The 24,389-nt window shown below is 41.9% G+C and overlaps 1 protein-coding gene across 2 annotated transcripts in view; it reads left to right on the top strand.

The window, feature by feature from the left end:
• Window positions 1–24,389, top strand: part of PAK5 (p21 (RAC1) activated kinase 5) — a 309,974-nt gene that overhangs the window by 35,534 nt on the left and 250,051 nt on the right. The window contains exon 1 of one of the 2 annotated variants that reach the window (XM_071211561.1): window positions 11,476–11,660. The exons of the other annotated variant lie outside the window; for it this stretch is intronic. The gene's annotated coding sequence lies outside the window, so the exon portion shown is untranslated. Of the gene's footprint in view, window positions 1–11,475; window positions 11,661–24,389 lie in introns of those variants that run through there. 2 annotated transcript variants of the gene reach the window in all.

Below are 24,389 nucleotides of genomic sequence, written 5' to 3'. Positions count from 1 at the left end.
CTTTTTAGAAAGCGGAGGTTTTCCTATTTTTTTCCTTTTTCTTCTTTGACTGTTTACATCCTAACTGTTTGGATGTGGAATACCTGCATTTTCACATAAGGTGCGCTTGCTTCCCTCCTGTCTCAGGACAATGGCGTTTTCTCAAGCACTTTGCTGGGGAATTGCCCTGGCCAGTCCTCCCACGTGCATGCTGGTGTATCCTTGCGGGCCATTTCATTCTGTCTGGACCTAGTGTTGTGTTGGGTCATTGATTTCCTGTTAAAGGAGTTTTGTCACTTCAGGCAACTATAGCTATTAATGATGGGTGCCAATTTCCCAGTAAACCTCGATTTTTAAAATGAGCTCTTTTTTTGCAGTGTTTGGTTCCTTTCATAGTAGTGAAAGTGTTCTGCAAACTGCTCTGTTCTTTTTTTGTCTGTCCTTAGTTGTTTCCTAAATGTTTTAGGAAGTGTCGATGCCCTTCAAAATATAGTGTCTAAGGGTTAGTGGCAATTTTCTGGTCTGAAATCTTTTCGATGCAGCACCCTGGTGGCTCTATTTAGCCTGTATTTGAGGGATGGATTGGCACTTCTTTTTTTATTTCTCTAATATTTATTAGATAGTGCTTTTAATATTAGAGTAGTACTTATATATGTTTAAAATTTCAAGTGGTACAAAAGGGAATAGAATGAAAATTAAAACTCCCTTTTCTAGCCCCATTCCTTCTGACCAGTTACTTATTGGCTTTAATCAATATTTTCATTTATTTATTTATTTATTTATTTCTCTCCCCTTCCTCCCGCCTGCCAGTTGTCTGTTCTCTGTGTTTATTTGCTGCGTGTTCTTCTTTGTCCACTTCTGTTGTTGTCAGCGGCACTGGAATCTGTGTTTCTTTTTGTTGTGTCATCTTGTTGTGTCAGCTCTCCGTGTGAGCGGCGCCATTCCTGGGCAGGCTGCACCTTCTTTCTCACTGGGCAGCTCTCCTTATGGGGCTCACTCCTTGCACGTGGGGCTCCCCTACATGGGGACACCCCTACATGGCACGGCACTCCTTGCATGCATCAGCACTGCTCGTGGGCCAGCTCCACACGGGTTAAGGAGGCCCGGGGTTTGAACCACAGACCTCCCCTGTGGTAGATGGACACCCTATCCACTGGGCCAAGTCCGCTTCCCTAACTCATATTTTCGGCACCTCTGTTTCTTGACTGATACAGAATCTTCCCAACTCCCACCCTGAAAACATGGGGGAATTTAGAGCAATTGTATTATCTCCTAACCTATTCTCCAATTTTGAATTGCTCCACCTTTCAAGGGTATATCCTTCTTTATGATTTAAAAATATATTGCTAAATCCTGTCTTTTTTCAAAGGTTTACATTTTTAAAAACTATTTAAATTTTTGAATAAGAAACACATCCATATGGTTCTGTAAAAATGTATGCACTTAAGTCTCCTCTGACTTCGAAGGCACCTGGTGCACGTGTATACCAGCTCCTTCTCCCACAGCTGCAGTGATGGCTGCATTAGACTTTGTTTATGTCCCTTCAGAGCCTCTTCTTCCGGTTACTGCAGTGGCCACCAGCTCAGTGTGGCTTCCATCAGCTCCTCACAAGGACAGCCTGACTGTCCCTCACGTTATGTCTGAGACACATGCTTCATGCCTGCTGTCTGCATTGGCCTTGTTTATGTCCAAAACTTGGGACACCGTGGCACCCCACTTGTGGCACACACATGGACAACCCAGAAAAATGGGGAAATGAATGCCACATAGGGCATCTTGGGGGAAACAAGAGCCAGTCAAAAAATTCTTTCCCCTGTCTTCCCCCAGATTGACTGTCTAAGGAGCATTTTGTATGGCTTCTCAGAGGAAGGCCCCACAAGGGACCACCATAAAGCATTTTCATGGTGATTGCTTTTTGTTTCCCCGTTTTAGTTCCCTGTCCTTCTCACGGATAAAGTGGCAGCACACAGGCGGTGCGTCCTACCCTTCTCCTTCATACCATTTTTGTGGCCATCAGTTTGATCTACTTTTATATGTGGAATTAATAAGTCTTAATTTATTTCAAGCTGTTCAGACTAGGTAGAGATGCCTTAATTCTTACTGGACTTTTCTACAACTAGTCTGAATTAAGATTTTATTATACTCAAAGGTTGAAATATAAATCTTACCAATACACATTTAATTAAAAATAAATTTGAAATCATGGCGGAGGTGGGGAGAGGAAGAAAACTTTTAGTTTTTCTAGCTAACAGAGATAATTTACCTAGTAATATTATACAGACTTAAAAAAATCTATCTTCTGTTCTTATGGAACTGAGTTTTATAGATTTCTTTTCAAGTCATTAAGGAACTCTTTAAGAAGCTTTGTCTGAAAATTTGGTACTTTAAGAACAGAAAAGGAACATGTTTGTTCAGAGCACAATAGGATATTTTCATGAGATACATAGGGTATACAACATACAACGTTTGTCTTCGGCAAATCATACACTTTTTTTTTTAAAGATTTATTACTTATTTATTTCTCCCCACCCTCTTGTTTGCATTTGCTGTTTCTCTTTGTTGTATGTTGGTCTTCTCTTTAGGAGGCACCGGCATGGAACCCAGGACCTCCCATGTGGGAGGGGGCACCCAACGGCTTGAGCCACCTCTGCTCCCTGCTTTGTTGTGCTTCTCATTGTTTTCCTCCTCTGTATCTTGTTGCCTCATCTTGTTGTGTCAGCTCGCTGCACCTGTCCATCACATCAGCTCGCTGTCTTGCTCGTCTTCTTTAGGAGGCATCAGGAACCGAACCTGGGACCTCCCATGTGGTAGGCGGGAGCCTAATCGCTTGAGCCACATCTGCTTCCCAAATCATACACCTTTAAGATTGAAACTAGCTTATACACTTGGCTGAGTTTGACGAGACTTTCCCTGGATGAGAAGAAAAGGAGGGATTGGCTGTGTGCCATGTGGAATGTTTCCCCCAAGGGCAAGTCATTATTTCTAGCCAGTGCACCTGTCCTTCTTCCAGGTTGTGGTGAAGGGGAAGAGTGACCCGCCTAATTATTGGCAGCCAGGACCTGAAAAACTTTCTTGATCAGGGTTATATGTAAGGTTTTCTTGACTTGTTTTCCCATAGGGACAATGGTAATGTTGAAATAGGAAAGCTATGCTGTCCATGGGCTTTCTTCTTTACTTGCCCCATAAACTGCTGTAAAAATAGAGATTTATAAGAGTAAAATGATAATTAGGTAGCCTCCTCTCACCTAACTGGACCACTCCTTAGAAGACATTTCAAACTCTTTCTCTGCTAGTCTTTGAATTTTTAGAATGTGTCTTTGTATTCATTCCTTTCACTATTTACCTTCTGCAATGCCCTTGGCCTCTTTTGTCTTTCCTTCTGAAGCTGGGTGTAGGCTGTAGAATCTCTAACCCCTTCGTGAAGGGAGGTTTATAAATGAGTAGGGCTGTTAGTTATGTTTGTGATGTTGGTTTAATCTCTTCAGGGAAAGGGCAGGTTGGCAGCAGGTCAACATTTGTAACTTTAATTTAGTTCTTAGTAAGTAGATTGTGGGGATGGCAAAGGTTGTTAGAGCACAATCAGTCATTTCATCAGCATGGAGATATTGGAAGTAAATCTGCTGAAAGAATCACAATAAACTGCATCATTACAAATTCTAATGCTAGGTTCGGTATTACAAATGCATTTCTCACTTGCTGGCCGTATTTATCATTCTGTCAAAGCTAGTCCTACCTCAAGACGATTGGGAAGTAAAAGGTTCCTCAGTACATTCTTCTTGCCATCCCATAGGCATGAAGGTCAAATAGTTGTTAAGCTCCACCGTAAACAGTTGTGGATCTAAATAAAAATTTGTGATAGCGCTTAGATAATAAAGTGAAAGTTTAAAAAATGATATTGACCTTTAACTCAAATCATTTGGTTAGGAAAACAAACCATGTTAGAAATTTAAATAAGAGAAATAGATTGAGTTTTTATGTCTATGACGATGGAGCTTGGAACCCACAAAGCATCCTGGATCTCAAAATTGGAGAGAAGGTAACAATCCTTATTCTAGCCTTTAGCTAATGTTCTTCAACCTCAGCCTAAAAGCAGAGGCGTTTGGAGAAGACAGTTCCACTTTGTTTGAAAGTAGTTTTATAGTGTGTAAGAAAAGTTGTCTCCTTATAAATCCTACCTGTTTTAATGTCCTGGGCTGCTCAAGCGAATACCGTGAAGTGGGTTGGGTTAAACAATGGGAATTTAATGGCTCATCGCTTTGAGGTTAGGGGAAACGTCCACATCAAGGCATCATCAAGGCAGTGCTTCCTCCCCAAACACTGTGGCCCTCTTGGCTGGGCTGGCGGCCCTTAGCGTGACACATGGCAAGGCCTGCGTCGTCCTCTCCTGGCCCCTGCCTTCTCTCCCTGGTTCTGTTGATGTTCAGCTGTGGTGGCTCTGTCTGTGGCTTTCTCTTGCTCTGTCTGAATTCCATTCTCTTAGAAAGGAGTCTAGTAATAGGATTAAGTCCCATCCTGATTGGGCCAGGCCTCACCTTAACTGAAGTAACCTCATCGAAAGGTCCTACTTAACGATGGGGTCACATCCCCAGAAACGGATTAAGTTTAAGAATATGTTTTTCTAGGGTATATTGCTCCAAACCCTCATGCTACCCTTGAATCTTCATTTTTATTGTTGTTGTTGTTGTTATAGTTATTATTGTCATCATCGTCATGAAGTCTATACTATCTTTACTTTCCAGTTATTCAGTTATGGGTGTCATGCTGGTCTCTTTCTGTCTTGTATACATGCTTTTCTCTCCATGGAAGTCTCCATTTTAGGCCAAATACTCCTAAAACATTCAACTATGTCTCAGGTTCAGTGGCCTCATGAAGGTGCTTTATCATTATGGTGGAGTTCCAGGTTACAAACATCTCTCTTCAGGTGTGGTCTCCAGAGCTGAATACAAGAGTCTAGAAACCTCTCTAGGAAAGAAGCGAATGGGAATATCACTGCCCTGGAACTGGACACATGTTCTTATTAATGGAACCCTAACACACTGGGACTTGTTGCATGTTCCAACTGAAGTGCCTCTGCCCCTGTAAAGTACCCCCTTCCTATTCTTGACCATTTGGTTTTAGGGCATAAGTACAATAAAAAGTAAACACCAATACAAGAACCAAAGGGTACCATTTTCACCCATCAGTGTAAAAACAATTGTTGGGCAAGGGTACAGTGCAGTGGACATTGTTTTACTCTATTGACAAGCGTGTAAATTTTTGGAGGGTCATTATGCAATATGTATCAATTTAAAATATGCACACATTTTGTTCAGGAATAATACTTTTAAAAAGCGACATAACTATCTATAAATGATGTCTTGACTGCATATCCAGTTTTTATTCTATGGATCATCAGTGTAATCACTTTCTTGCAAGCACGCTTTATTTTGCCTCTCCTCCTTTTTATTTACATGGCTACAAAGCGATCCCTAGGTTACTGGTTCTCAAACTTTAGGGTGCATTAGATGCACTTGGAGGGTATGTTAAAATAGATTGCTAGCTCCCACCCTCAGATAAAACTACATCTGTGGTTGGGCTCAAGAATTCAAATTTTTAACAAGCTCTCAGGTGATGCTAATGCTAGCTCAACCAGGGGCCACACTTTGAAAACTACTGCCCTAGATGAACCCAGCCATGCAGGAATGTTGCATGAGAGAACCCCAACTGGCAGATTGGTGTTACTACAAAGTCATGAGCCCCAACTTTGAGTAGCAATGCAACACTGCCTGGAAATTTCTAGGGAGCTTGCTTTTCCATGGTCTACAAAGAATGGTACATTCTACCTTTCCCCCCTCCCTCCCAAAATTCACCTCCTCCTCTAGCTCATATGCACATAAATATACACACCTTAGCTGATGACTTGCCTCATGCTTTCTTGAGAAAATGAAACTCGCCAGAGGAAAGTGTCGTGTCATCTCATGAATCTCTAAATTAGCTGGTGCCTGAACCCCATGTTCTCCTTCCCTCCTGTAATAGTAAAGAAAGTCAAAGACCTCTCTATACTGCAAGCCCATACTCTTAGACTTCTCTACACTCAGTTTTCCCTTGGCTATTTCCCTCTCACCTTATTAGATTATTCCCATTAGCATGCAAATGTGCTCTAACATTCCTTAAAACCATGCATGTAACAACAACTGTGAATCATTTTTGACCCTACAACTCCCACGGTTATGGCCCTCTTTTTCTATGACCTTTCAAAGCCAATCCTCTCTTCAGAGTTGTCTTCATTTACCTACTCTTACCTCCCAATAATGGTAAACCCATTCTAATGTTGTTTCCTGCCTCCCCACCCCAAGTCCCACTGAAGAGGCTTTCCCTGTGGTTTCCCAGCCTCTCAGTCTGAGTTCTTAGTTGTCCTCTGTGTGACTTTTGAGCCAGTTGACCACTCCACTGCCACCTTTGCCACAGCAGCCTTCCCTTAATGATCTCTGTAGACTCTGCTGTATCTCTTCTCTCAACCCGCTCTCCCTATGGAGTCTCATTCATTTCTCCTTGGATGATACCCAACCATTCACAGGCTGATAATTCCCTTATTTTATGTGCAACACAGACCTCTCTCCTAAACTCCAGAGTCTCACACAATTACCTAATTGGCATGTCCACGTGGTTGTCTAATAGGCAACTCCCCCACCCCTATTTTTCTCCCATTCTTCTCTACTTCAGAAAAAGATACCACCCTGTTTCTCAAAGTCTAACAGGAGTCCTGTTGACAGTTCCCACTCTTATCTGCCGTATCTAATCCATCACTGCATTTTGACCTTAATCTTTGACTGCCATGCTTTTCCCTCTCCATTGCCCCAACTCAAGAGTAAGCCCTACCACCTGTCTCTTCTTGTCTGAACCCTGAAAGGGGTTTCCCTGCTTACCTCTCTTTAATCCAGAGTGATCTTTTAAAAATGCAAATCCTGTCGTATCACTCCATTATTTACCACTCTTGCGTAGTTTTCCAACACATTTGGAATAAACTTTAAACTTTTCACTTAGCATCCTAGAAGATCTGTGCCTTTTCTACCTCTGTTGCCCAGCCTTGCCTATATTCCCCATCCCTTACCCACATCAATGCATTTCAGTTTCCTGAAAGTCAGGTCTCTCCCAGGAGCCCCTCTATGTGCTGCTGCTTGAACACTCCGCATACCTTTGCAACCTGGATCGTTTTCATCCTTTGATCTCAGCTTATTTGTCATATCCTCAGAGGGTCCTTCCTGAGCATCCAATAGAAATTAGTCCCTTGGCTCTTCTGGCTCCATCTTCTCGCTCATAGTATGAATTAAAATAGGAAAGGATGTGTTCATTGTAGTCTCCTTACCCTCAGTCCTCTAGTAGACCTAGCAGTTCATGAACTCTTGGAGATCTGAGCTGTTTTGTTAATATCTAAGTCCCCAGAGTCTAGCTCATTGTGTAGCACATGGTCACTCAGTAAGTATTTTTAAGGGATTGAATAATGTTTATTAGAGCATTGCTTTTAACAGAAAAAAAAATCTAGCCACAATGTAATGATTAAATTATAGTATAGTCCATATAAAGCCTTTGTAAAGAAAGATGTGAATTTATATATGCTGCTATGGAAAGATATTTAACAAGTGTTCAGTGGAAAAAGCAATTGCTAGACATCTTGTAATAGAATACCATTTATGCTTTATTGTATCTCTACATTTATATCCATGTGTGTATGTCTCTTTCTCTTTCTGTGTGAGTTTCCAGGATTTCTCTTGTAATTCCTCCAGAGAGTAGCAATATGGAGAGAGAGGAACTTCCTTGATTTTTTTGGGGTCGAGGGGAGGTTAGTTATTATTTTTTTAAATATTTAAATTATTATCTTTTTATAAAGATAAATCAGTCACACAAAATGTTACATAAAAATATATGAGGTTCCTACATACCCCACTTCCCATAATCCCCACTCCTCCCACATCAACAACTTCTTTCATTAGTGTGGTGTATTAATTGCATTTGATGAACACATTTTGGAGCACTGCTACACAGCCTGGATTATAGTTTATGTTATAGTTTACACTGTCTCCTACTCCATTCAGTGGGTTATGACAGGATATATAATGTCCTGCATCTGTCTCCGCAGTATATCATTCAGGACAACAAGTCCCAAAAATTCCCCCATATCACACCTCTTTTTCCTTTTCCCTGCCTTCAGCAACTCCTGTGGCCACTGTCTCCACATCAATGATATAATTTCTTACATTGCTAGAGTCACAATAATTCTATAGTAGAATACCAGTAAGTCCACTCTAATCCATATTTTATTCCTCCATCCTGAGGACCCTGGGATGGCGATGCCCACTCCACCTCTAAATTGAGACCGGGCTTAGATTCCACATGGCAGATGGATAGGATTCTCCTGCTTAACAGTTGTAGACTCTCTCAGTTTCTTCGTGTGGTGGTTAACCATCCTCACCTCCTTGTTAGCTGACCTGGGTAAGTCCAACGAACTGGAGAGTAGGTGTTGCAACTCTGCTGAAGCTCAGGGCCCAGCTGGCATATGGACAGTCCAGAGATTCAAGTCTCCTGGGTATATATCAACCCCAGCGCCAACCACAGGTTCAGTAAAAGTGACAGAAGAGGCAACTCCATCACACTCAGGAGCCCAGATTTCAAAGTAGGGCCCACTGGCAAGACACTGAACTCCAGAACTGTCTGCCTGGGTGTTTCTGTAGTTCTCAGGGGCACCACCACTACCTGGGGTTGTGTCTACTTTGGCTGTCTCTCAGACGTGTGTAAGCGCAACCCCTCTGACAGTCTCCCGACTCATTTTGAAGTCTGTTAGCCATAAAAACTCATTTGTCTTAACCATTTCCCCCTTTTATCCAAGGTCTTCTTCTAATTGCATTACCAACTGGTGCTTGGTTGTAATCCCTAGACGCCAGGAGGCTCATCCCCAGGAGTCATGTGCCACGTTGGGGGGAAGGTAATGCTTTTGTGCTGAATTTGGCTTAGAGAGTGGCCACATTTGAGCAACATGGAGGCTCTCAGGAGGTAACTCTTAGGCACCCTGCAGCTCTAGGCTTAGTTGAAATTTTCAAGCACACAGGCTCATAAACATGGTCATCAGTATCAAGGACCCATCATTGAACCATCCTTCTTCACTGGCTTTGCCCTTGCACTTGGGGGATTGTTGCTGTTCCATTGGGGAATGTGACAGAGCTCCCCAGGATGGGAACTCAGCACTCCTTCAGCTGTCATGTAAAACTCTACCCACTATGTCAATACCCGACGAACATCTGAACATATCTATATACCCTATATGCTCACCCTGGAGAACTCCCTCCCACCCATGCATTCCCCCATTAATGACACCCCACACGAGTCCTCCTCCCCTGCCATAGCTGAACCCCTCTGTCATCCAAAACTTCTTAGAAAATGAAGCCTAATATATTGCCAAATTCAATTAATAGGAAAATGAAATAGTAATGATACGTTTAAAGATCAGAAATAGAATATATAATTAGAAAAACTAAAGTGAAAAATAAATTGGGGTATTAAAGGAATGAAAAATATAAAAAATTTTTTGATCTTTTGCCCTTCATCACTGTAATAGGTGTTGCCCTGTATGTACAGTGGTATATTAGTCAGCCAAAGGGGTGCAAAATACCAGAAATTGGTTGGTTTTTATAAAGGGTATTTATTTGGGGTAGGAGAACTTACAGATACGAGGCCTTAATGCATAAGTTACTTCCCTCACCAAAGTCTATTTTCATGTGTTGGAGCAAGATGACTGCTGACATCTGTGAGGGTTCAGGCTTCCTGGGTTCCTCTCTTCCCAGGACTTGCTTCTTTCCAGGCTTAGGGTTCCTCTCTTCCTGGGGCTCCAGCTTAAGGCTTCAGCATCAAACTCCAACATCAAAACTCCAACATCAAAAACCCTTAACTCTGTCCTTTGCCCTGCCTTTTATCTGTGAGTCCCCACCCAACAAAGGGTAGGGACTCAAAGCCATACTGGCACAAGAGGTTTACATAATTACTTAATCAAATAAACCTATGGATCCAATATAATCTAGTATGCCCAGAAGAAAAGATCAGTTTACAAACATAATCCAATATTTCTTTTTGGAATTAATCAATAATGTCAAACTGCTACAAGTGGTAAGGCAATGTCTTCCATTTTTTCCTCAGTGTCTTACTTTTTTTTTTTTAATTATGTCTTCAAAAAAGTTTTAGGTCACAGTAAAGTCACATATAGAATATAGGGGACTCCCATATACCCAATATCCTCCCCTTTTTCCCCCTTCCCCAGCAATGATCTGTTTTACATGTGGATGTTACATTTGCTGCAACTGGTATACAGATATTGAGACATAGCTAACTAACCATGGTAAAATTATAGTTTACTTTATGGATTATATTTTAAACTGTACAATTTTATAAATTTTTGGTTACATTTGCTTTACATTTTAGACTATACACTTTTATAAATTTTTGGTGAAATTTAACGTGACCTGTATCCATCACTGCACGATCATGCAGAACACTTCCATTGCCCCCAATTACCCCCTCTTCTGTCTATTCTAGTCTACTCCCCCCTTCCCCTCGGGGCCCACAGTGACAACCAAGCTTCACTGCTTGAAGGACAAGATTCATAGATACTTCAACAATGCTGGGGGCTTGACATACTAGTCTGTCCCCTCCTTTGGGAGCCACCCATGCTCTCGAGAGACACCCTCCCCTCTGTTTAAGAACATCAGTCCCCCCCAGGATGGGGGTACAATACCTTTCTGCTCATTGTATGGGTCTCCACCCACTGATATAACACACTATGGCAAGGTGAGCCCTCACACACTCCCCAGAAGCCTGCCCCAGGTGCACCCTGTGCCACGTGCCCCCCATCAAACACCTTAAACCTGTAACCCTTCCTTATTGCATTTTCTGAAGAGTTTTCTCAACATTATAGTTTCAACCATATTCCTGACAATAGCCTGTGTTCACCTGCTTCCCCTCCACACTCCCCCCATTTGCATGGACCATCTCCCAACCCTAGCCCCATCAAACCTGCAAAGCCCAACCCGATAGTATCCCTGTGCCCCCACCTTATCCCTTCACTGCACAACTACTTACCTCCAGTTTATCACAGATTTTGCCCATGTGGGTGTTGGCTCACAGCCTTCCTCGCCCTCCCCCCATTTCCTATAAGCCTATCATCCAGTCTCTAGCTCTCTGAGACAGCTTGATTTGCTTAATTCATATCAGAGAGGTCATGTAGTATTTGTCCTTCAATGCCTGGCTTGCTTCACTCAACATAAGGTCCTCAGGATTCATCCATGTTATCCCGTGTGTTAGTACTGTAGTCTGTCTTACGGCTGAGTAGTATTCCATTGTATGTATATACCACATTTTGTTTATCCATTCATCTGTTGATGGGCATTTGGGTTGATTCCAACTTTTGGCAATAGTGAACAATGCTGCTATCAACAGTGGTGTGCATATATCTGTTTGTGTCCTTGTTTTCAGTTCTTCTGGGAATTGCTGGGTCATATGGCAAATCTATCACTGGTTTTTTGAGGAACTGCCAAACTGTCCTCCAGAATGGCTGGATCCTTCTGCATTCCCACCAGCAGTGGATGAGGGTTCCCATTCCTCCACATCCTCTTCAACGCTTGTATTCTCTGAGGTTTTGGAGCCACCAGTCTAAGTTGGTAAGATGGTCTCTCATTGTAGTTTTGATTTGCATTTCCCTAATGGCTAGTGATGTTGAGCATCTTTTCATGTGCTTTTTAGCCATTTGTATTTCTTCTTTGGAGAAGCATCTGTTCAAATCTCTTGCCCATTTTTTTTAATGGGTTGTCTTTTTATTTTCGAGATACAGGATTTCTTTATATATGCTGGATTTTAGGCTCCTATCAGATATATGGTTACCAAATATTTTGTCCCATTGGGTAGGCTGTCTTCTCACTTTCTTGATAAACTCCTTTGAGGTGCAAAAGGTTTTAATTTTGAGGAGGTCCCATTTATTTTTTCTTTCACTGCTCTTTGATTCTTTACTACCTTCTGAACGACTGGATTTTTAATTTTTTACAATTTGCGTGTATTGCTTTTTATAACATCCGAGTTTGAAAATATAAAGACATTTTAAAGTAGGTTACAGAATAGTATGCATTTATATTCATTCATTCTACACACATTTCTTCATCATCTACTATATACCAAATATTGCTGGAGGCTTCATATACAGCAGGATCTTTTTTTTCTTCCATAATTGGGCATCTAAGAGAAGGAAATTATTGTCAGGGCTCATTTCTGGGGATGGTGGGATTATGGTTGGATTTCATTCTGCCTTTTTATTTCCAAGTTTTTGATAGTAAACATGAACCATTTTTTGGTTATTTTTAAAGGCATATGTATTCTTGGATGAAAAATACTCATTAATCATTTTAGAACAGTTTACTTGGACTGGTGCCTGATTTTCATCTTGATGAAAAAAATAGGAAACATGAAGCTTAATCTTTTTTTTTTCTTAACCTAGAGACTGATTCCTTACCAGGGCCTAGAAGCATGTTCACCTTGGAAAATGAGTGCCCAGGAGAGATTCAGGATCTCTTGTTAATTAGTTAATACTTGTAATGCATACCTGAAAGTATTTATGGAAGCCACATGTTGAATCCAGAAGGCCAAAGCTCTCTGGGTGGAAGAAGCTGTGCTATAGGTAGAGTATAAGTGGGGATTTGAGGAGTAAAGAATGTCATTGTCTTGTGGGGATTAAAAAAATAAACAATTGTTGTAGGAAGGAGAGGATCTGATGGAGTGGAGGGAAAGGGAAACCCATCCAGGGACCCTCATATACTGAAGTCCTGATTCTTCCTTTACTGACAGAGGAATAAAGAAAGACAAGTGCCAGGTTTGGGGGCTTTTGCCTTAAGGGAAGTGAAATGTTAACTTCAAGCAAATATCCTTACAGATCCACTTTTCAAAAACAGGGAAGCACAATATGTCTAGATTTATCTCTGGCCTCTTAGTCCTTGGATCTTCTCAGCTCCAGTGACCTTGTCATCCACTCCACCTCAGCCACCCCTTGGTGTGGTCACACCGTGAACCCTGCAAGCCTGAAAATCACCACCTTCTACATCACAGACTCCTGTGTCCTACTCTCTGGCCAAAGCCCCCACCCACGTCACCTGCCTGTATACTCCAACTCACACTGTGCCCTCATCGAGTCCACTGGTCTGTTAATCTATGTGTTTCTCTTGAACTTTGAGCCAGGTCCTAGTCCTCTTTGTCTTCTTTACTTATGATTTAATGATATACATCCATCCCTCAATTCTCTTGCCTTTTTCTTCCTCTGAAACTTGCCTCATAATTCTAGAACATTCTGAGTTGTCCAACTTGCCACCTATCTGACTAACATATAACAGCACACATTGATGTTCTGAACAAAATTTTATCTTTGTAAAACATTTATTTATTTATTCATTTGTTTGAAGCTTTGACAGCTAAAGACTAAGATTGACAAGGTCAGGGCTATGTTTATGTCCTCAGGAAGTTACCCCAAGAGCTACTGCAGGGTTGTTACTCAAATGATTGTTGTGTGAATGAATTAAGGTAGCTCTAATGAAAGCACAAAGAGGTAGTGGCGGACCATGGTGTCCGTAGAATTAATAAACAAAATAGCAACCTCATTGTCCTGGGAAACTGAAAAGACTCCATGACAGTTATTTTAAAAGCTTTCCCCCCAAGTTTTCAGGATTCTTAAACTTCCCCTAAGTTTAAGTATCCCTTTTCTCTAAGCGAGCATCATCTAAGTTACCTGCTTGTTATTTTATTCCAGCATGCGTGACTGAGTCATGTCACATTTGATTCCTGGTAGAATTTAAGGTGCCAACTTCTGCTTGATCTGAGGTTAATTATATCTCCTATCACTTATGAAACTCTCACACATAGTCTTGCTTTCTGAAAATATTGTGTTGCTGGGGTTACTACTAAAACATTAAATAACGTGTAAATGGGATGTCAGGCGTCTCTGAAATGGTAATAGAGCCTCCGACTTCCCATTCACGTAGTTTCCTTTGGGCTTGTTTCTTTGAGGTCTGTTATTAGGTATTCTCAAAAGGATTGCCTCCACCTAACGTTTCTTGAAAATAAAATTGGAGATGTGTTCAGGGGTGCCTGTGATAAGTCACTGTGCCAATTAAAAAGTTCCTGGCTGCCATAATAGAATGAAGTCCTGAGACATGTGACACAGAGATGGCCTTGAAGACCTCATGTTGAGTGAGATAAGCCAGGCGCAAAAGGAGAAACACTGTATGATCTCGGTGACTTGAAACAATTAGAATAAGCAAATCTACAAAGTCAGAAGCTAGAATATAGGTTACCAGAGTATCCAGGGTATGGATGGGGAATGGGAAGTTGAGGCTTAAAATGTACAGGGTTCCTATTTGAAACAATGGAAATGTTTTGGTAATGGATGATGGTGATGGTAGCACAATATTGTGAACACAATTAACAGCATTGAAATGCATATATGAATATGATTAAAAGGGGGAAATGTCAGATTGTATATATGGTAACAGAATAAAATTTTTTAAAATCCAAGAAACTATACTACACCAACAGTGAACCCTAAGTTAAACCATGGATCTTAACTAGTAGCCCAGTTATAAAATTGTGCTATCATCATTTGTAACAAATGCTCCACACCAATGCAAGTTGTTGTTAGTGGTGTTGTAAACAGGAATCCTGTATTTTATGCATGATTTTTCTGTAAACCCACAACTTCTCTAATAAAGAAAAACATTAGGCTCCTGGCAACATTTGGATACAACCTTGTGTGAAAATAACTCCTTATATTGTTCATGGGCTGGTGATTATAATGACCACAAACAGCACTTCTTGAAAAGCACTTGACTTTGGACGTGTTATGACTTCTTAACTCAAGATGCATTCTCAGTCCAGGGACCAGTGTCAGGGGGTCTGTCCACCTGACTATCGAGCTTCTATACCCCCTTATTTCTGGTATCTTGTATTCTGTAACTTTCTGCTTCTATTTCCCTTTAATGAAAGATTGTTCCTTGGATTGGAGCCCTCAACTACTCGACACCTCTTCATTTATTTTCCCTGTTAATGTAAAGGTGTCAGAAATATTTCTTTCCTTTCACAAAACATTAGCTCGTTTATTTACCTATCTAACAAACAAACTGTGCCTCTATGTGCATTGGGATCCAAAATAGTCATCAAGCCTAGCCCTGTCTCTCAAGGTACTTCAGTCTAGTAGGACTGCCAGGCAGGTAAGTAAAATACAGGAATAATATTGATAGAGGTTCTGGGACGTAAAGGACAAGGGATCTGGGGGCGGCGGGGGGGGGGGGGGTGGGCTCGGGAGTCCGATCTAACTCTGAGGAAAGGGTGCAGGTGGAAGAAATTTCATGAACAAGGTTGCATCTGGAACAAGTCATTAATGAAGACAGTGTCTTCCACAATGTGGAAAGGGGCCGTTCCAGGTGCAGCCAGGTGCTGTGCCAAAGCACGGAGCTGTGACCTGTCGGCAGGGGGAGTTGCGGCGACAAGTGGTTAAATGAGGCTCCTGGCTCACCTGCCAAATGCCCTTTTAAGGGAATCTTTCTTTGCTTTATCACCAGCCCTTAGGCCTTAGATATAAAGCAGGTTTATGAAAATTGATCCTAATAGAGTAATTTGGATTTAGGCACCAGGGTCATGTGTGAAGCTGGACATTTTCAGAGGCTTAGTATTCTGCTTGTGCCTGGTCAGCCCAGCCCCCGAGAGCCAGGTCTGCACCCCAACTACTGCTGCACAGGCGGACAAAGAGATGTTCAGTGGCCATAGAACAGTTCTCAGACAGAAGGGGTACTGATGCTTAATTACTGTTACTGTAAAAGTGTGAAATGGATAGAGTCGATGGTAACACATTATAGCGAGTAAAACCAACACAGTGGTTTGTAAATGGGATTGTGGCTGAAAGGGGCAGTCCAGGGATGTGAATGCCAACTGAAAGAAAGCTAGAGAATAATCTAGGGACTGAATAACACAGGGAACCCAGAGGTGGATGAGGATTATGTTAATAATACAAATATAAGAATGCTCTTCTTTGAGCTAGAACAAATGTATGTTACAATTACAGGTGGTGAGAATATAGTGATACATGGGAAAATACAATTAATGTACCTTATGGACTATCGTTAACAGCAATATTGTAATATTCTTGCATCAATAGGGGGTATGGGATTTTTTCTTTTGGACTAAAGAAAACATTCAAAAATTTCCTGAGGTGATGACTGCACAGCTCTATGAGAAAAGTGAGAGCCACTGAGTATACACTTTGTTTTCTTGGGTTTTTAAAAAAGATTTATTTCTCTCCCCTGACCCCCAATTTCTGCTTTCTGTGTCCATTTACTGTGTGTTTTTCTGCGTCCGCTTGCATTATCTGTCGGCACTGGGAAACTGTCTCTTTTTTGTTGCCTCATCTTGCTGCATCGGCTCTCTGTGCGTGCAGCACCACTCCTGAGTGGGCTTCACTATTTCCACGTGGGGTGGGTCTTCTTGTGGGGCACACTTCTTGCACGTGGGGCTCCCCTATGTGGGGGCACCCCTGCATGGCATGGTACTCTTGCGTGCGGCAGCACTGCACATGGGCCAGCTCACCACACGGGTCGGGAGGCCCTGGGGATCGAACCCTGGACTCTCTGATAGTTGGACGCTGTATCAGTTGAGCCACACTCGCTTTCCTGAGTGTAAACTTTGTATAGATTGTACAAGGCATGGAACTGTATAACACAGTGAAACATTTGGGGAAAGATGTGCTATGGTTAACAGTACAAATATGAGAGTGTTCTCTCATGAACTATAACAAGCGTACACTACTAATACGTGGTGTTAATAATGAGGGAGTTTGGAAAAACATACCAAGTGTAAGCTATGGGCCATAGTTAGTGGTTACAGTCTGATCAATTCTTTCATAATCTGTAACAAATGTTCCACAACGATGTAAGGTGTTGGGAGAGGGGTTGTTGTATGGGGATTCTGTACATTTGCATGATATCTTCATAAGTTTGTAACTTTCTATTAAAAAAAGAAAAAGACAAAGAAAGTTCTTGAAGAGAAGTAGGTGCCAGTAATGGGAAGTCCTGTGTGTGCTGAGTGGTAAGGATGGACGATGAGTGAGGCACCTGCCCGCCGTGCTGATATGTGCTGGAAAGGCGGGAATCCAAGATGACCCCTGAGCTTCTGGCTTAGGTGATGGGGTGAGTGGGTGCATGAGCCATTCACCAGAACAGGAGTGGAAGAGAAGATGGGGTAGGCTTGTGAGGGTCGGTACGGAGTTCCGTTGCAGACAGACGTGTTGATTCTGAGGAGCTGAAGGCATCCCAGTGGATCTGTCCAGGAAGTTGAGAATTTGGAGTCTATATCTAGGGCTTAGAGGGGATGTCTGGATCAAAGTTAGGATTTATGAGTCATCTACAGGTGGCTTGTGGCTAAAGGCAGACAATGAACATGTTAGAGTGAGAATAGTGAGAAGAGAATAAAGACAAGAGGTTGACGCTAGAAATTATATTCTACTATCAGGAAAAGAGAGGGACATGAAAAGAGCCCAGAAAATTGATCTCCAGAAGGGAGGAGCAAAAAACAGGTGATGGAAGTGAAGGAGTGCTGCCCAGAGCTGCAGAGAGGCCACAGCAGTGAGGACCAGATCCCACCGAGTCAGGTAAAGAGCAAATCAAAATCCACCTTATGGTACGAGAGCTGTCAAGGCAGCGATGCAAGTGGGTGGCACGGGATGCGTTGGCCCCAGGGAAGGCTGTGCTCTTGGGGAGCTTCATGTGAAAGGGGGTGAGAAATGGAGTGACAAACAGATAGGGTTTTGGAGAAGACTGAAAATTTAACTTACGTCATGAAAGAGAGCTGAGCACCATTCCTGCCAGTGGGGAGATGTGGGGGAGCGGGGGGTGTAGTAAGGGGTGGCGAGGTGGTGCCAGCAAAGGACAGGGTCAGTTTCAAATGCCAGAAAGGGGAGGGATAACCAGTGTACCCATCTCTTGTCCCCTGGCACTGACAGGAGATGGCACTGAACATCAGCAGAGGAGCAGGACCTGCTGTATCTTTTCCTCCAGGGCTAGGGAAAGCAATGGTTCCTGGAGTGGATGCCCCAGCCTGGCACCTGCGCAGAGCCGTGGGGCACAGTAAATGGTGGCAAGGGGCACCAGGGCTGCTGGGGAGACTGCAGGGCAAGTCTACACGCAGCAGGGGAAGGAGCAAACTAGAGGACAGGAAGCTGGTTAGAGGCTAAAATGTGGTGTTTAAGGCTTCAGTTCTGAGGGGTCTAGCCTTAGCCAAGGAGCCCCGGTAGAGCTGGGGTGCGGCGCAGGGGCAGAGCAGGAGGTTGCTTTCCTGACTGTGGACAGATGTCCTTGTGGCTGTGTCTTCAGCTTTGTAACAGTTTGCATCTACTTGGAAGCTGCCTTGGTAGCCATATCAGATGGCACTCTTGTTTATCAAGTGTTTAGGCACACTGATTATTTTTTCTTCTTTTCTCTTAGCCTTGATTGGACTTGAGATGACCCTGAATTAAGAGAGGCTTATGTCCAGAAGTATCCTCTCCCCTTTCCTCATCTTCTCTCTGAGATCAGTCTAGAAGATAGTAGAGCTCGTCCTAGCTGGCCTCTTTTAGAGACTCTTCTCCCTCGATGCAGTGTTCCACCCCAAACGCCTGTCCTCCCACGCCCCTAGGTGCTAGAATAGTTTCTTTCTCTCTTTTGATCTTCCCACTGAACCTCAAAATAAACTTAAAAAAAGAACAACTTCTCCTGGGGCCCCTTTTGGGTCCCTTTTGCTCTGGGACCAGACAGGACTTGGATGAATTGATTCGTATGAGGTGTGATGACCTGCAGCGGCATGCTAGGACTTCTGCTGGGATCAGGGGCTCACCTTGACCTTGGTCTCAGAAGCTGGAGCCCAAGCAGTGGGTTGCAGGCATTCCGAATGCAGGAGCAGAACCACAGAGGAAGTCTGGGGGTACGAGGCATGCTCTTAGAGCTGGCCGTGGGAGAGCTGTGTGGAAGTGGGTAGAAAGCTCCTCTGGGGAGTGAAGGTGCTCCAGCCAGATTCACTGCCAGCTTCCTCCCTGATGTCTTTGAGCTGATGCTGATTCATTAACTGACATCTTGGGGATGGAAATGTCCCCCCTTTCCTGATTTGCATCAGCATCTTTTTGCAAATCCATATGGTTGAGGCGATAGGGAAATGAGCCATTGGGTCTTTTAGCATCATTCCTGGGGCATTTGTGTGTGCGTGTGGCTGTGCCAGGATATATTTATTTTGAATAATAAACGGAAAAGCCGTTCTCAGTCTCTTTAGACCTGTCATACATTCCCAGTTTGTCAAGGAGAAGGAGTAATACAAGTATCATAGGATAACAATTTTATGTTCAGCTTTTCCTGCATTTTCGCTAATATTCCAGGAACTGGACATGCTGTCCCCTCTGCCTCAAATGCTCTCCCACCCTGTCCACTCCTATGTCCATCTGGCCACTGCTTATTTGTCTTTCAAAACAAGCTCAGGTTTCACCTCCTCTAGGAAGCAAGTCTGCAGATACCAAGAATCACTCTTCCTTGGTGCCTTTATGTACCTTGTGCAAATTCTCAAGTTCGACGTTAAACAAGGGCTTAATTTTTATTTTAAAATTTTCCTATGGTGCTTACTATGTGAGAGCCACTGTTCTACACTTTACATGTATTTACCATTCAAGCTTCAAAAAAACTGTATGACCTAAGTGCAAATAGTCTTCCTATTTTACCCATGAAAATAATAAGGGCCAGAGAGGTGCAGTGACTGGCCTAAGGTCACACAGCAAATAGTGGCAGAGCTGGGATTCAGCTCTAGGAAGTGTGCTCTGGAGTCTGTGTTCATAACCAGGGTGCTCAGTAAGAGCTCACTTGATTTATCAATTATCTTCTTTTTTAAAAAAAGTATTATAGTACCATATATACAGTCTAAAATTCTCCCTTTTAACCACATTTAAATATATAACTCTGTGCTGTTAATTACATCCACAATGTTGGGCTGCCATCACCATCATCCATTACCAAAACTTTTCTATCACCCCAAGCAGACACTCTTTTCCAAGTAAGCCTTAGCTCCACATTCCCTATCCCCATCCCAGCAGCTGGAAACCTGAATTCTAGTTTCTGACTCTATGAATGTGTTTATTCTAGTTACTTTATATCAACAACATACAATATTTGTCGTTTTGTGGCTTGTTTATTTTACTCACCATGAAGTCTTCAAGGTTCACCCATGTTCATCCAGATGAATTCAATGCATTCAAAATGTAATGCATTCATCCAGATGAATTTAATGCATTCAAAATGTAATGCATTCATCTGGATGAATTTAATGCATTCAAAACGTATCACACTCAGAAGAATAGATTAGTTTACAAACATAATCTTTCTCTTTTTGTGATTCATACAATAATCTCAAATTTTCTCACATATTTAAGTATATGACCCACTAAACTGAGAAACTGCCAAACTTTTCCACAGTCGCTGCTCCCACCAACAATGAAAGGGGGCACCTATTTCTCCACATTCTCCCCAACATTTGTTCTTTTCTACTTTTTAAAAATAGTGGCCATTCTAGTGGGTGAGAAATAGTATCTCGATGAGAAATAGTATATCATTGTGGTTTTGATTTGCATTTCCCTAGCGGCTAATGATATCAAACATTTTTCTTGTGCTTTTTGTAGATCTTCTTTGCAGAAATGTCTCTTCAAGTCTTTTGCCCATTTTGTTGTCTTTTTGTTGTCTTTTTGTTGTTGAGTTGTAGGATTTCTTTATATATTCTGGTATTAAACCCCTATTAGGTATGTAGTTTCCAAATATCCTGGGGAAATTTTTTATTTTTTTTCTTTATTTTTATTTTTTAATAACCTTATAAGGACTTTACATGAATTAATTTATTTAAACCTCAAAAATATCCTTGTGAGGTAGATAGTACCGGTACTTTTATTGTGCCTGTTTTACAAATTAGGAAATTGAGGCACAGAAAGTTTGGCAAAGCAGAGCTGAGATAATACTAGGCCCTCTGGTTGCATTATGCCTGTGGTTCTCAATCTTTGTTTTTTCTTTGCTTTTTCTTTTTGGCTTAACAGTAGGTATTTACTCAAAACAAAACAGAAAAATGCAGTTCAACAAGTTATGGAAACATTATTGTAGCAGTTTGGTATTATTTATGAATTTCAAAAATACATGCTGGATTTTGTTTGTGAACTGGTTCGATTCTCTGGGCATATTATATTATATTGGGTTCAGAGGTTTCACTCCTACTTGATTTAATTACGATTAAGGCTTTGATTGGGCCACGTCGGTAGGACATTGAGTCCCTGTCCACCAAGGGCAGAGGAGTTAATGGGAGTTTTAATGCTGGAACCCTGGGAAGTAAGGACACAGAGAAGCAGACACATGAAGAAAAAGACTTGGTCGAGGCCCTGGGAAGAGAGATGAACTGTTCACCTGATAGTCTACAGCTGGCCTTGTGGAGGAAGCAGAGCAGCTGAGTCCAGAGAGAAACAAGCCCTGGGAGGGAGATGAGACTTATCCCAGGCTGCAGCTGATGTTGGAAGAAGCTGGGACCACAGAGCCTTAAGAGGAAGACTGGACGCTTGCCGACATTGGCAGCCATCTTGCTCCCACATGTGGCCACAGACTCTGGTGAGGGAAGTAACTTATGTTTTATGGCCTGTTGACTGTGGGCTTCTGTCCTGAAGGGATACCTTTTGTAGAATCTAACAGATTTCTGATACTTTGCACCTGCACCCCTTTGGCTGCATAATACAATCACTTCTAAAAAGTTCCTTCCAGTTATTTTCTCATCTAATGCCATCTTCTAACTTAGCTGTTCCTCTAGTGTTCAGAAAAATACACAGATGAATACAGAACTAGTTAAATGACATAGTGAGGGTCTCCTTATTAATGAAAAAAATGGAGAGAAAAAAATGCTTAATCATATTCATTTCTCACAAAATTTATCTTTTTTTTTACCTTTAACATTAATATCGTACCAATTTTGCTTTTGCTACAAAAAACATGACAGTGTTGTAATTAACTATAGTCCATAAATTACGTTTTATTTATCTTCTGGGGCAAATTTTGACTGATGCCAGCCTAGATGGTCCTTAGAAGTGACTTTGTAACAATTGCTGGAGAAGAGAGAGAAGAGATGTTTCATTTTATCTTCTCTGGAACCTAACAAGAAATCCAGGAGACAGTCCCTTCACTTTCCCCAAGAACTCCTGGCCTTGCCAGTCCTCCCCAGAACACCGTATATGAGGCCCGAAAAGACGATCCAGACATGGCACCAGCCACAGCCAATAAATTTTATGAACCGTTCCTAGTCCAAGGTAAGTCTATCTTGCAGTGCTCTTGAAGACACCTTTAATCTTATCACCTAATGATGGAAAGAGTAAAAACTTCATATAAGCAATGTTTTAGAAAAAATAGAAAAGCATGGCTTTTCCTTTAAGGAAACTTGTTTCCATTAGAAGGACTGAAAGTTAAGTGCATTTTTAAACTCAGTGTGTAAATGCTCACATCGTAAAGAGCCCCATATTTCACTTTGAATGGTGAGGGCATCTTGTGTGTATTCTAAATGGAAGAACAATCTGTCCCCAAGAAATGCAGCCTTGACAGTGAGATGAAGCAAAAATGACACCTATTTGGATGAGGGAGTGTGATTTAGGTATAACTCCTGTCACATGGAGTGGGCCATAGGAAAAAAAGATGGTGCATAAAGTAGAGATCTTACAGAAATATTCAGATGCACTTGAGGCCTGACTGCATGGCCGCGGCACACAGTTCTGCAACACGTGATTCATCTGGCTGGATTTGCAGACAGTGAGCTCTTTATCCAGCTCTATGAGGAATGCTCCTAAGAGCTCCCGGTGGAGAGAGGCACTTCCACATTCTAACAGATGCATCTCTGTGAATAGACGTAGATTCTCTGAGGTCTTTATTCACCTGCAGATCCTTATACATTCATCATTTGTGTTTGATGGTTTTTGGAAGCTCAAGAGATGGAAATCACCTGCATGGCTGCTTCCCAGCTGCCTGGCTCAAGGTCAGTTCCACCACTCTGGTTGAGCTGCTTTTCTGTCTGCTTCATGGACACGGGAGAATTCTAGGATGAAGCCACATCTTGGAACCCCTCTGATATATCAGATGTGAAGAATAAGTAGAAGACTTACATTGCAGACGGAATCATGGATAAAATTATGCCCACATATCTGATTTGACCAAAGTGAAAGCATGACAATGGGTGGGAGATGAGCAGAGAATACAAAAAGGACACACTTTATGATGCCTTTTTTTTTGCAAGGTAATAACTAGCTTATCTCTGCTCTGCTTCTGCCAAATTATGCCTTTGTATAGAGGAACCTGTTAGTTCTCCTCTTAGAAGTAACGCTGTAGTTACTCGCCTGTGTTTTTATCCTAGTTCCCCTCTGAGATTTTACACACTGAAAGGGGCTTAGCAGTTTTGGATTCATCTGGTGGTGTGAAAGCATTTCACCCTGATCTCAATTTAAATCTTGCCCAGGTTTGTAATGACTTCAGGGTGCTACCTGAGAGATTTGTGGAAATCTGTCAGGGTGAGGTTTCAGTAAAGGCAGCAGGTATCCATTGTGACAAAACACTCAGCAGGTATAGATCCTCGACTTTTTTTGGAGACACATTTTCTGTGGTTCCTTGGTTGAGAATCCTTTGTAATTCCCAGTTTGCTATGTCCTAGACTTCCTGTGCACTAGCTTGGAAGTTGGTGTTGCCGTCTCACAATTAGCTATCGCTCTTAGAAGATCAAATTCACTAAAATCAATGTTTCCTTCCACCGATGTCTGTTTAAAGACAGCAAAGCAAGTTGTGAAGGTTTTTATTTTGGTAAGCCGCGCTGGCTTTGGTTTGTTGGTGTGTACACACACACACAACACATTTGCACACACAGAATGGTATGCTGGAGCCAGCTCATGCCACTCACGAGAGCTGATTGTTACATTTTCAGGAATTATATTAAAATTTCAGTCATTATTAAAAATTTAATTATAAAATCACACAAATAAATTGTGTTAAAAACAGATGAATAAACATTCAAAACTCAGTACTTTCTAATGGTTTTACTACCTTTTACCATTATCTCTGCTCTTGAGATTGTTTCCATCAATTATATCTAATTCGTAGAAATACTACATAATGAATTGTACAACTGTACATCTCTTCCCAAATCTGCATATAGGGCATCTGAGCTTTTTTTTTCTGGAGAGCCTATTAAACACTAACTAGTACACCTCTGTAAATAAACACACACACACATGCACATGCATATATACTTTAGGGGTATATATATGATATATATATATATATCATATATATTTT

The sequence above is a fragment of the Dasypus novemcinctus genome, chromosome 24, assembly GCF_030445035.2.
Source record: "Dasypus novemcinctus isolate mDasNov1 chromosome 24, mDasNov1.1.hap2, whole genome shotgun sequence".
NCBI classification, from domain to species: Eukaryota; Metazoa; Chordata; class Mammalia; order Cingulata; family Dasypodidae; genus Dasypus; species Dasypus novemcinctus.
Note: the sequence above shows the minus strand (reverse complement) of the source record. Positions and strands in the feature narration are given on the sequence as shown.